This window comes from Spermophilus citellus (assembly GCF_964194105.1).
Source record: "Spermophilus citellus genome assembly, chromosome: 5".
In the NCBI taxonomy this organism is placed as follows: Eukaryota; Metazoa; Chordata; class Mammalia; order Rodentia; family Sciuridae; genus Spermophilus; species Spermophilus citellus.
This window is the reverse complement of record NC_138186.1, coordinates 124,990,789-124,999,473: the sequence shown is the minus strand read 5'-3', so window position 1 is coordinate 124,999,473 and position 8,685 is coordinate 124,990,789.

The following is an 8,685-nucleotide window of genomic DNA, read 5'->3' as shown; positions in this document are numbered from 1 at the left end:
ATTGAAAATTTAGGAAGCATGAAACATGGAAAAGAAATAGAATTATCAGTTTCATTTTTATAAAAGTTATTAACATTTTTAAAAATGTGAAGAAATGAGTTAAATATCTGCCCCAAACTACAACCAAAGTTTATTTCTCTCTACCCTCCTCTTCCTTGGAGTACATCAAAAACGCTTGCCCTGTGCCATTTGTGAGAGAAATTGAAGTACTGTTGGGAGCTGCCACACAGAAGTGAGCACAGACCCTTAACCTTGAGCAGGGAGGTGTGGGACTGGCTTCCACTCCCAGGGGAGAACAGGTGGATCCCACCTCCACTCGGCAGGGGAATGTTGCTCTGGGAGTGGGCATCACCCAATGAGACTGGGCTACACCCCCCAAAACCCAATCCCTTGCCTCATTTGGGTTGAACTTTCTCAAATATCTTTCTCCCCAATAAACAGAGGATTTTCAGGTGGCTCGCTCTCTCTTTCCAACAGACCCTTAAGGTTGAGAGCAGTCCTCGAGAGCCATCTCTGATTCCTGCAAGCAAAAGGTATTTCTGTGTGTTGCGTGCTTCTTTCGCCATTTTCTTAGTTATTGAGGTAGCCAGATTTTGTGAACCGATTTTGTGAACCCAGCATAGGTCGCCAGCTTGGCTAGTTGGCAATAAAGTATAATGGAAACTAGTGTAACAAGTCTGCGGAAGCATGTTGTGTGCTAGAAGTTATTTGCACAAAATATTCTCCCCTCAAGGAAGCACATTTCATATCCATGTGGTTTAGTACCTTTAAAAAGAGAATTTGTATTTTTTTCCCCATGGTAACAACTACCAAATTTTAAAGGCACAATTAAGTTGTGCCTTTTAAATTGTGTAGCTTACTCACAATTGACCAGATTTAAGTCATAATCTGGTGACCTATCAAAGGAAAACATTTCAAATATTTAAGGAATTTTACATACACATACATTGCTTTGAGATAAATATTGATAATGATCTTTCTGTAATGGAAATAGAGGATTAATTATTAATTTGCCTAAGAGGCTAGTTTCTCAGAGAAGGAGTTGAAACTTGCAATACTTCATGAAAAATAGCTATGCCTACTAGTACTTAAGGCCTTTATTCTCAATTAACCCCAAATCTTGGACCCTGTTGTCCTGGTCATACTAGAGGGGTAAACAAATCCTGCTACTGGCATATCATCACTTGGAACCAGTTCCCTGATTACAGCAAAGGAAGAGAAGTATTTCAACCCACACCCTATATATGCACCCTAGCCAAAGGCCTGAGTTATTAGGATATGACTACATTCTCCCAACCCCTGATCACACCAGCAGGAAGCCCAGTGCTTTCAAAATAGAAGTCCAACTACCCCAGAAATCACTTGCCCAGAATAGAATATCTAGCCCTGCTAAACCTCTATGTAAATACTAGCCTAGACAATGGCATACCCTAGATATTATTCTCCCCTAGTGACTGCTATTCTAAAAGATTTGGATGTGCTGCTTGACCATTTGAATTCGATGTATAATAAAAAAATATACATGCTACTCTTACTCCAAAGCTCATCATTTTCTCTTACGTGATTTTGAAACTACATTTTATTAAGTTGTTCATTTAGGTTAGCCATATTCTTTTGATAAAACTACCAAATATTTCTTACTCATGAAATTCAAGAAAATGCAAGCTAGACAAGATCATTAATAGTAAAATATTTAGCACTGCTACAGAACTGTAAAAACTGCCTAAGTTGTGGCTCATATGAATTTGGAAGTCACAGATTGACACTCTACTTAAGAGTCACCAGTAATTTGTATCAATAAATATAAATCCGCCTAACTCATTTGCCTTGTTTTAAAAAAAGGCTAAATAAAAATAAAGGAATAGGCAAAGTAGACTAGGCAATTGCAAATAAAAGTAAAGCAAACATTGTGAACTTGATATCTGATGAAGGAAAATTCAGATACAAAAGCAAATGAAACAAATAAATCAAGTGGAAAAAAACAAAACAACCACAATAAAACATAAGTATGTCAAAGACCTAAAAACACACTCACTAAAGTAAATAACTAAAAACATACTCACTAAAGTAGATACATCTCCAAAATTGTACCCTGATATTAGAGAATCTTATCTTCTTTTCAAACAATGTGAAACATTCAAGGAATTTGACTGTATGTCACAAAGAAAACTTCAGTAAGAAAAATGCAAATATTTTTGATCACAGTATTGTCTATTTAAAAGCTGAAAAAATAATTTTTTAAAAACCAAAACTGTTACTTCACCTGAAAATGGAAAAACTCAAAATTCACCATTAAACAAATAATTCAGATCAGAATGAAAAAAAATCAAAACTATCAATTTTCTTTAAAAAAAAACAATAAAAAATCACGTATTAGAATGTAAAAAGTTAAATATTTGTGGAAACTTTAGAAATTATAATATACTTATATTAATAAAAATGAATCATATATTGAATTACTCATTTCAAAAACTATAAAAACAGCAATGAAGTTGAAAGAAAAAAATGCAAAAATAAATGTAAAATACAAGTAATTGTCTAGAAACAAAATAACAGAACTAATAATTTAAAAATCTGATTCTTTAAAGTTAATCAGCAAAATAAATAATTGCTAGTTACCTAATCAAAGAAAAGGAGTGGGAGAGAAGAAATGAGAGAAAGAACACAAATATGCAAATAGGAAATAAAAAGAGAAAAATGACTTAGACACCAATAATATATTTTTTAAATCATGAAAGTACTTAATATATGTCTTTGAAAATTTAAATTAGATTAAACATAATTTTTAGGAAAATAAACCTTACCAAATTTGACAAGACAGGAAGTATAAATTGGAATTTTAAACCTTATCAAAGGACTAGCCTAGAAACAAACACCAAATTAGATGATTTTAGAGAAATCTTCCAAATCTTCAAGGACCAAATAATCCCAGTGATATTTAAACAGTTGTTAAAAAAAAAAAGAAGGAAGAAAAAACTTCCTAGTTATTATTATGAAGAAAATATAACATTGAATCCAAAACCTGAATTATATTGCAAAGGAATGAAAAACTTCAGACCTATCATACTTAAGAAGATCAATGCAAAATTCTAATCAAAATATTGTCAAAGGGCTGGGGATGTGGCTCAAGTGGTAGCACGCTCGCCTGGCATGCGTGCAGCCTGGGTTCCAACCTCAGCACCACACACCAACCAGATGTTGTGTCCGCCGAGAACTAAAAAAAATAAATATTAAAAATTCTCTCTCCTCTCTCTCTCTCACTCTCTCTTAAAAAAAAATATTGTCAAATAGAATCAAACAACACATTACCAAAAAAAAAAAAAAGAGAGAATAATTCGTCCACTGGGTGTGAGTTATTTCGGGAGTCTAATGATAATTCAAATATTACTAAATCCATTAGTACAAATTACAAATGATCTAAGAAAAATCCTATGATCATCTCTATGTAATCTAAAAAATCCTCAACAAAACTTAGTATCCATTACTAATACTTAAAAAGAAAATGAGGACTATTTCCTTATCATAATTACATTAGTATAATTAATCAACAAAAACACACATAGACCCAAATCAGCATCTCACTAATGGGAAAACACTGGAGGCATTCTCACTGAAGTTCAATATGAGGCATGGATATCATGTCTCTCTCCACCACTCTTTTTATTAGAAGTAGTAGCTAACACGATTAGAAAGATTAAAACAAAACAAAAACAGAGACACAGAATTGGAAGAGTTAAAATTATTTGTTTGCTAATTTATAAGAATAAACAGAAAATCCTGGGAAAACAAAGGTAAAGCTCAAACAATATGAGAATTCAGTATGATGGCAGAATATGAAATTAACACACCAAAACTACAAAAAGAACAGAAAAAAGATGAAATACTTAAAAATATAAACTTGGGTTAAAATTTTGTAACACATATAAATAAAACTTTAAAACACTCTTGAAAGGCTGAACAATTCAAGAGTAAACTTGAAAAAATGAAGCCCCTTGTTCTTAGAAAGCCAACTTTATCATAAAAATGTCAATTCTTTTCAAGTTACTATATAAATTTAACCTAAAATAAATAAAAATAACAAAGAAAGTTTATGTTCTGTAAGTGAATAGATTTATTGTAAAGTTCATTCTGTAAATAAGCAAAAATAACTCAAGAACTCTAAGAATAAGGGAATAAGAGAGAGATATCTGATTTAACTCCTTCTTCTGATAAGGATACCAATTCTATTGAATTATAGTTCCACTCTCACGACCTAACTTAATTTTAATCACCTCCCTGAAGGCTCACTCTCCAAATACTATCACATAGGGAATGGGGAGGAGTTTAAAAAGATGGATTTGTTGGGCTGGGGATGTGGCTCAAGCGTTAGTGCGCTCGCCTGGCATGCATGGGGCGCTGGGTTCCATCCTCAGCACCACATAAAAATAAAGATGTTGTGTCCACCGAAAAACTAAAAAATAAATATTAAAAAATTCTCTCTCTTTAAAAAAAAAGATGGATTTGTACATAATTCAGCATACAACAGAAGTTTACTGTACTAGTTCAGCAAGACATAATGACCTAATGCCAGAAGCTTTGGAAATGAGGAATTAAAATTGAGCAAGTAGGTGAATCTGGGACAAGAAAATGTGTATTTCAAACATGAATAAGATTTTATAGACAGAATCACTGAGAGAACTTAAGATGAAACAGCAGAAAGAGAAGTGTCATAGTCTGGAAGGAAGATAGTAAGGTCAGTTTGGGTTAGATGTAGAAGGTATCCAGAAAATCTCTATAAGGTGCTCAGCATGTGGAACTCAATAGTAGAGATTGGGAACAGAAAAACAAAAACAAACAAACAAACAAAAAAAACCCTGAAAATCATTCATTTGTACATGGAAACTGAAGCCACAATAATGAATGAGATTATTGAAATAATGCATGTAGAGATGAGAAGGTTAAAGACTGGTTTCCTTACACAAAATTTGTTCTTTCAATGTATATAGTTCCTCTCAAATCTCTTCTTCTTGCAGTTGCAAGAATGATCAAAGGTGTAATCCCAACCATTTCAACCCCTAATCTATTACCTGTAAAAGTATAAACTTTAAAAATTTGCATTCAGATTCATGAATCCCTCTCTGGCTTCCCTTTTATTACTTTCTGCTCCACACTTTTCACATTCCAGTAACATCAAATATTTGAGATGTCCCTCCCTGTTCACTTTGTATTTTTTTAAATTCTTCTTAAGATCTTATTGGCTCTCACTGTGCTATTAACAGGCAATTCTATTCAGTTCACATATCACTTCTTGTTGGAATTCTTTCCTGCCCTCCCAGCTACCACACTGGATTAGAATACTCCCTAATCCAACATGGTGAAGTGACCATGATTACTATTATGGTTTGGATATGAGGTATACCCCCAAAAGTTCATGTGGCAATACAAGAATATTCAAAGGTGAAATAATTATAGATTATAAGAGCTATATCAATCCCTTTGATGGATTAATAATTTGAATAAATTACTGGTTGGTACCTGAAGGCACATAGTGCATGACTAGAGGAGGTAGGTCATTGGGGACATAACTTTGGGAGTTATATTTTGTTTCTGGCTCTTTTTTCTCTCTGCTTCCTGACTTCCATGAGCTGAGAATCTTTCCTCCACCATGTTCTTCCATGGTGATGTTTTGCCTCAGTTCAGGGCCAGATAATGGGAGTCAGCTGATCATGAACTGAGACCAAAATAAACTTTTCCTCCTCTAAGTTTTCTTTTCAGGTATTTTGGTCACAGCAATATAAAGCTAAGTAGCACACTTACTGTACTACAGAATAATTATGCATTTATGTGTCTACCACAACCTCAGAACATCTTGCTGAGGAAAAAGGGTTGCTCCTTGTCAATACTAATCCATACTACCTGTTTTGTCAATTAAAGTAAAATTTTTAAAATCCTGTCTTGAATAAACTTACTTTTTGCTGGCAGACAAGCTATTAAAAAAAAAAAGACAACTCCATAATTAAGTAAATCACATAGTATCTTAGGTGACACATGATATGGGCACAAAGTAAGAGAGGAATTTGGAGGAAATAAGGAGATATATTGTTAAAAGCTTTCAAGATGTTTAAAAGTTAAGGGAAAAGAAAAAAGAATCCTGAAGAAAGGAATAAAAGCTATTGGTTGTGACAAGAGAAAATATGCCTACCCCTCCCTTACACAGGGGAAGGCATTTAGGGGCAGAAAAGCCAGACCCACTACCAACTGTGAAATTCATCTTTCTGGACAACACAATTTTTTTTTTAAATGCAGAGAATTTTGGGACATAATCACCAGCTTAGCAGGCAAGTAGGTAATACTGTTTTGTGTTAAGACTCAAATTTTATCTTTTTAAACTGAAAGAAATCCACATTCAAAAGTGCACACATTTGTTAACCTTGCTTTTCTTTTCCAGGACTCAGGAAACTAGGCAGCAAGGAAGCCATGACTCTTTAATTAAAAGCATCAGAAATTGATATGCTATTAGCACTTTGGCTGGTCGTAACATCTGATAAGGTTTGGCTTTACAAGCAATTTGATATTTTGCATGTTTATGTATGAGTTTCAGCTTCCAAGTAACTCATAAATTAATATTTAATGAAATCATTTGCCTGGAGATTTTCTGTGCATTCCCATTAATCAAAATTCTTTAAATTTGATGTTGCACTGCACACTCCAAAGTCAATGATAGAGTTATCAGAACTATTTTTTTTCATATACATTTCTATCCCATATGTACCTGAACACAAGGAGGTGTATTTCCCTATAATTATCCACTGGAAGTCATCTTTCTCCAGCCCAAGTGAAATCTCTTTACATCATACCCTTTAATTTCTTACTTGCACTGCAATTAATAAACTTGTGGAAATCCCACTAGGTTGAAACCACTTTGATCAATGCTACTTTCAAGAAGGCAAAAAATGGGCCACCAAATTATTTTAACATAGAAGCAAAAAAAAAAAAAAAAATTAGTCATTTTTGTAGTTTGTGTCTCCAGTGTCCCCCTAGTCACACGTGGCTTATTAGTCTCCAGCTTGCACGGTTTTTGAGAGTTGGTCAAGTTTGGAAGGTGGAGCCTAGAGAAAGAAGATGAGTCATTTGGGTGTGCTCTTGAAAGATATATTGAGACCCCAGCTTGTTCTCTCTTTGCTTCTCAGCAGCCATGAAATGAGCAGCTTTGCACCCCACCATGATGTTCTGACTTACCAAAGACTCAAAAGGAACAGAGCCAGCTGACCATTGACTGAAACTTGAAAAAACAAGCCAAAATAAACCTTTCTTCATTTTCCTTCAATTATTTTGTAACAGCAATGGAAAGCTAATAGTAATTTTTCTTGGAAATGTGACCTTGAAACAAGCATGGAATATGTCTAAAACAAGCATTTTAAAGATTATTCTTAAGAACAACGTAAGCGATTTAATTGTGGAAATCACAATTACCTATAGGATAAATTAACTCTAATGTTTACACAATCGGTAATTTGAAGCATGAGACTTCTTATAATTTACAGATAAAATATTACTATCTTTCAAAAAACACTTCCTTCAAATAAACTTAAGACAACAAGCTGACAGCCTTTGGAAAACTGGTATGGGCAAAATGTCAAGGAAAAATGTGAATATAGTGAATAAAAACCACAAGCAGAAAAAGGTATTTCATATAGTTAAAATATACAATTTCCCTCATCTCTAAACTGAGAGCTACAGATTCAAATATAAATAAACTGATTTTTTTTTTTAATTAACCTATAGCATACTGGAGGCAACATCTAGCATTACCACTTCTTAAATTAAAAAAAGTGACAAAACTACAGAAATCACTCTAGACCAGATTCTACACATCATTATTACTGACATTTAAGGCTGAGTAATTCCTTGATGAGAACTGTCCTGTGCACCATAGCAACACTCTTTTCCTTTTCCTAATAAACACCAGTAATAGCCCTTTTCTGCCCAAGTTCCAACAAACAAAAATTTCTCCAGATGTTGTCAAATGTCCAGTGAGGGCATAAAATTACTCCAGCTGAGAAGTACTACAGCAGACACATGCTGTGTCAAACATCTTGAAGTAGCTTCCATGTATTTTTTCATGTTCTATTTTAATTAACTGAAATCTACTTGAGAAAGCAGTTACAATTATCCCTATATTTCTCCATTAAATGTGAAAAAAAATTAGTATAGATGTTATGTATAGCTGCTAACAAACATTAACATGGTAAATACACATTAAAATAAAGAGTTCCTAGAATCAAACCCCAAAAGATACAGCTAGTGAAATAAATCTTCATCAGATTGGAAACAGGTATCCTATATTCTGAATTTTTCATTTTACTCAGGCTTTCCTTCCCTAAACCAAAAAGGTTTTTTCTTGTTCCCAAAACAGCAACTTAAATTACTAGTACTAATGAAAAGCAATATAAATATGGTCAACAGCAAATAACCCAAATAGTTGAAACTAGGATTACATTTAATTTTTATTTTTTGCAATCCACTGGAATGAGTAATATAATCCCTGACTTGTTAAAGAATAGTCACGAAATTATTTTGAGAATTTGAACCAAGGTTATTCATTAAAGTAACTGCATGTGAACTATATTTTTTCCAAATATTTTATTTTCATGGACTAACAAAATTGTTTATATCCAGACACAATAACAAAATGCAAAACTCTCA